The sequence below is a fragment of the Heteronotia binoei genome, chromosome 5, assembly GCF_032191835.1.
Source record: "Heteronotia binoei isolate CCM8104 ecotype False Entrance Well chromosome 5, APGP_CSIRO_Hbin_v1, whole genome shotgun sequence".
Taxonomy (NCBI): Eukaryota; Metazoa; Chordata; class Lepidosauria; order Squamata; family Gekkonidae; genus Heteronotia; species Heteronotia binoei.
The window spans coordinates 13,195,106-13,200,851 of NC_083227.1; the positions used below are offsets into that span (position 1 = coordinate 13,195,106).

At 43.2% G+C, this 5,746-nt stretch overlaps 1 pseudogene; it reads left to right on the top strand.

Annotated features, from left to right (window-relative positions):
- Window positions 1-4,334: 4,334 nt before the first annotated feature.
- LOC132571125 (large ribosomal subunit protein uL2-like) lies at window positions 4,335-5,128 on the top strand (annotated as a pseudogene).
- The last annotated feature ends 618 nt before the right edge of the window (window positions 5,129-5,746 follow it).

Sequence of the window (5,746 nt, forward strand, 5' to 3'; positions counted from 1 at the left end):
AGTCACGTAAGAACATAAGAGAAGCCATGTTGGATCAGGCCAATGGCCAATCCAGTCAACACCATAAGAATGAATGAACTATTAAGGGCAGAGCTCAACATTCTACAGAAAAGCTCCATGGAGTGCGTGGACTTACTAAGGTGAGGGATGTATTGGGCAGCAGTATATGTTGGGTGGCAATATCTCTTCTATTTGATACTGTTAACCGGTTTTGGGGCAAGCGCCCCAAACCCCAACAATTTATCAAGCTGAGACAAGTTGCTCAAGTCAAAAGAATTTTATTTTACACATCTGCAGTTAGCAGAGAGAGACAGGACACAGCAGGGCGTCGTCTCTCTGCTTTTTCCGCCCCAGCTCTAGCCTTTTAAGGGTTCCCGACGCTCTGCCCTCTCTAACCCTGTGCTTACAATCTAGACCATTCGCGGCCAAGAGCAAGCTATTGTTACCTTATAAAGAAATTCATAATAATGCAAGCCCTTGTGGAACACACCAATTGGTGGGTTCCCTCACAATCTGCCTAGCAATTACTCATGCATGCCCAAAGCCCCCATTCCTTCCCCAAGTTTTAACAGTTCTACTTCTGTTTTTACTACTGCTAGCTTCCTGCCTTCTTCCATGTGGTTTTGTGGTTATGCCATTTCCTACTGCGTTCCCTTAGCAACCCTCTGTCTTTAGACTTAAACTTCCCCTTTCAGTCCCTCCTCTTTATTTTACAGCATTGTTTCTCTAGTTTGTACTAAGTAACACTTCTTGGGGAATTTTCCATAGTTATTATCTGAGTGAGCCAAACTGTTTTAAACTTGTTTCTACAATACTAATTTATATGTGGCTTCATCTTGGAGAGATGCATTGGAAAGCAATTCCCGTTTTCCAGTGACAGATGGAATGTTAACTTCCTTGGGAATTGTCAAGCACACTTATTTCTCTAACTTAATTGTTTCTTGGACAAAGTTTTTAAAAATACATATTTATGTCAGTGTTCCCTGCATCTGCTCTTAGGCAGGCTTCTCCCTCTTCTCTAAGCCGCAAATCAAGACACAAATGACCACTATGTGGGACTAATGAACTCTTGTTCCTCATCTTCATTGCAGAGCGGAAGACATAGCCAGGAGCAGTTGGGCCGCAGAAATGGCCCAAATTAAAAGCTGGCATTACAAGTGCGTGGGCCTTTTAAGGTGAGGGATGTGTTGGGCAGCAATATCTCTGCTATTTGATACTAATTTATATGTGGCTTCATCTTGGAGAGATGCATTGGAAAGCAGTTCCCGTTTCCAGTGACAGATGGAATGTTAACTTCCTTGGGAATTGTCAAGCGCACTTATTTCTCTAACTTAATTGTTTCTTGGACAAAGCTTTTAAACATATATATTTATGTCAGAGTTCCCTGCATCTGCTCCTAGGCAGGCTTCTCCCTCTCCTCTAGGCCGCAAATCAAGACACAAATGACCACTCTGTGGGACTAATGAACTCTTGTTCCTCATCGTTCATTGCAGAGCGGAAGAAATTGCCAGGAGTTGCTGGGAAACAGAAATGGCCCAGATACAAAAGTGGCACTTAGAATGTGTGGACCTCCTAAGGTGAGGGATGTGTTGGGCAGCAATATATCTTCTATTTGATACTAATTTATATGTGGCTTCATCTTGGAGAGACGCATTGGAAAGCAGTTCCCGTTTTCCAGTGACAGATGGAATGTTAACTTCCTCGGGAATTGTCAAGCCCACTTATTTCTCTAACTTAATTGTTCCTTAGACAAAGTTTTTAAAAATATATATTTATGTCAGAGTTCCCTGCATCTGCTCTTAGGCAGGCTTCTCCCTCTCCTCTAGGCCGCAAATCAAGACACAAACGACCACTCTGTGGGACTAATGAACTCTTGTTCCTCATCTTCATTGCAGAGCGGAAGACATAGCCAGGAGCAGTTGGGCCGCAGAAATGGCCCAAATTAAAAGCTGGCATTATGAGTGCGTGGACCTTTTAAGGTGAGGGATGTGTTGGGCAGCAATATCTCTTCTATTTGATACTAATTTATATGTGGCTTCATCTTGGAGAGACGCATTGGAAAGCAGTTCCCGTTTCCAGTGACAGATGGAATGTTAACTTCCTCGGGAATTGTCAAGCGCACTTATTTCTCTAACTTAATTGTTCCTTAGACAAAGTTTTTAAAAATATATATTTATGTCAGAGTTCCCTGCATCTGCTCCTAGGCAGGCTTCTCCCTCTCCTCTAGGCTGCACATCGAGACACAAATGACCACTCTGTGGGACTCATGAACTCTTGTTCCTCATCGTTCATTGCAGAAAGGAAGAAATGGAAAGAATCAGGAAGGAGATTTTTAGAACTGAACTCAATGAACTCCAAAAATGCTATTTTGAATGTGTGGACCTGTTAAGGTGAGGGATGTATTGGGCAGCAATATCTCTTCTATTTTATACTAATTTATATGTGGCTTCATCTTGGAGAGATGCACTGGAAAGCAGTTCCCGTTTTCCAGTGACAGATGGAATGTTAACTTCCTTGGGAATTGTCAAGCGCACTTATTTCTCTAACTTAATTGTTTCTTAGACAAAGTTTTTAAAAATATATATTTATGTCAGAATTCCCTGCATCTGCTCCTAGGCAGGCTTCTCCCTCTCCTCCAGGCCGCAAATCAAGACACAAATGACCACTCTGTGGGAGTAATGAACTCTTGTTCCTCATCGTTCATTGCAGAGCGGAAGAAATCGGCAGGAGTTGCTGGGAAACAGAAATGGCCCAGATACCAAAGTGGCACTTAGAATGTGTGGACCTCCTAAGGTGAGGGATGTGTTGGGCAGCAATATATCTTCTATTTGATACTAATTTATATGTGGCTTCATCTTGGAGAGACGCATTGGAAAGCAGTTCCCGTTTTCCAGTGACAGATGGAATGTTAACTTCCTCGGGAATTGTCAAGCCCACTTATTTCTCTAACTTAATTGTTCCTTAGACAAAGTTTTTAAAAATATATATTTATGTCAGAGTTCCCTGCATCTGCTCCTAGGCAGGCTTCTCCCTCTTTTCTAGGCCGCAAATCAAGACACAAATGACCACTCTGTGGGACTAATGAACTCGTGTTCCTCATCTTTCATTGCAGAGCGGAAGAAATCAGGAAAGAGAGTTATACAACTGAACTCAAGGAACTGCAAAAGTCCTATTTTGAGTGTGTCGACCTCCTAAGGTGAGGGATGTGTTGGGCAGCAATATATCTTCTATTTGATACTAATTTATATGTGGCTTCATCTTGGAGAGAGGCATTGGAAAGCAGTTCCCATTTTCCAGTGACAGATGGAATGTTAACTTCCTCGGGAATTGTCAAGCGCACTTATTTCTGTAACTTAATTGAGACACACATGACCACTCTGTGGCACTAATGAACTCTTGTTCCTCATCTTTCACTGCAGAAAGGAAGAAATGGCAAAGATGAACCAATTATTAAGAGCTGAGCTCAATGAAGTCCAAAAATACTACTATGAATGTGTGGACCTGTTAAGGTGAGGGATGTATTGGGCAGCAGTATATGTTGGGCAGCAATATCTCTTCTATTTGATACTAATTTATATGTGGCTTCATCTTGGAGAGACGCATTGGAAAGCAGTTCCCGTTTCCAGTGACAGATGGAATGTTAACTTCCTCGGGAATTGTTAAGCGTGCTTATTTCTGTAACTTAATTGTTTCTTAGATAAAGAGTAGGTCACCAGCTCTCTATTGCTCCCCCCGTATTTACAACAATTGGATAAGTAATAAATCCATCTGGCCCAAGGATGTTTATGCTACAGCCTGGCTGGTACCACTTTCAAGTCACCTCTCCCACAGGTTCACACAGACAACTCTTATCTTCATCTAGTGAAGTGTGAGAATGGGAGATGTTTTTAATAGCCTAAATTCCTTAGCAATAAAAGAGATACTGTTTAGTAACCTTTGAACCCATGACTCAAGTATGCATCTGTATGGTAACCTTTGAAGATATACTATATATCAACTGTGTAATTCTGTATATATCATTACTTCCATGGCTTGTGTCCTTGGTACAGCTTCTGAATTTCTAACAATAAAACAGCTTTGATTTAAAACAAAAGACTGCTTATTGAGAAATATCGGCGCTTGACAGGAATACTAAGACCAGTGTTCTCTCTTAGCTGACTTAGTGTGAGATAGCTCACTGTTTTTTAGCCTCCAGCTCACATAATCCGGATCTTATCCCTGCCCCTTGCCTGCGCCAAGCTTGCCTGAGCCAAGCCTGCCAGGCTTGTTCTATTTTTCTTTCGTATTTTGGAACAATGTCACCAGTCTCTGCTAGGAAGTGGTGATGATCTGGCTGAGTACACAATGGGCCGTGTCATCCGAGGCCAGAGAAGAGGTGCTGGGTCTGTGTTCAGGGCCCACGTGAAGCATGGGAAGGGTCCAGCAACGCTGAGAGCTGTCGACTTTGCTGAGAGGCAGGGCTTTATTAAGGACATTGTGAAGATATCGTTCATGATCCTGGCTGAGGAGCCCCTCTTGCCAAGATTGCTTTCCGTGATCCATATGCGTTTAAGAAACGAACAGAATTGTTCATTGCAGCTGAGGGCATTCATAAAGGACAGTTTGTGTACTGTGGCAAGAAGGCTCAGCTCATGTTGGCAATGCGCTACCTGTTGGCACTCTGCCAGGAGGCCCCATTGTCTGTTGTCTTGAAGAGAAGCCTGGCGATCATGGCAAACTAGCTCTTGCTTCTGGAAACTATGCCACAGTTATCTCCCACAATCCTGAAACTAAAACAAAACAGAGTGAAATTGCCTTCTGGCTCCAAGCAAGTGATTTCCTCTGCAAACAGAGCAGTTGCCAGTATTGTTGCTGGCGGTGGCCGTATTGACAAGCCTATCTTGAAAGCTGGGCGAGCTTATCACAAACACAAGGCCAAGAGAAACTGCTGGTCCCCTGTCTGTGGCGTGGGTATGAATCTTGTTGAACACCACCAACGCATTGGTAAGCCCTCAACCCTCAGGAGAGATGCTCCAGCTGGTCGTAAAGTTGGTCTCATTGCAGCCCGTCCTACAGGTAGACTATGGGGAAAGGCTATGCAGGAGAAGGAGAACTAAGGCCTTATGTTCAGCATTCACAGAAAAATAAATGTGAGACTGGTAAAAAAAAAAAGGAGGAGGAGGAGGAGGAAGTGGCAATGTTTTCGATAGCAACTGGCTCGGACCGTGCAAAAAAAATGTTGGCACCTTTGTCAGGGCACTGCAGTGCTGTTTGGATAATCATTGGCTTGCTTCTGTCCCCTGTAAGAGAGGCCACGTAGGCACCTCTAATCAAGCCCAAGAATCCTCTTCCTGTCCCTTCCCTACCTCACCTTCCATGTCCTCTCCTACTTTACTTCTTCAGGACTCAGCTGTTATATATATATAAAAACATACAATTTAGTTAAGATGTCAGAATAAACAAGTTAATTTGTAAAAAGCAAAGCAATCCGAGTTCCCAGGAAAAACCAGGTGATGAGGCTGCTCTCTCTGCAACATGGACATAAGAAGAACATAAGAGAAGCCATGTTGGATCAGGCCAACGGCCCATCAAGTCCAACATTCTGTGTCACACAGTGGCAAAAAATGTTATATACACACATACACTGTGGCTAATAGCCACTGATGGACCTGTGCTCCATATTTTTATCTAAACCCCTCTTGAAGGTGGCTATACTTGTGGCCGCCACCACCTCCTGTGGCAGTGAATTCCACATGTTAATCACCCT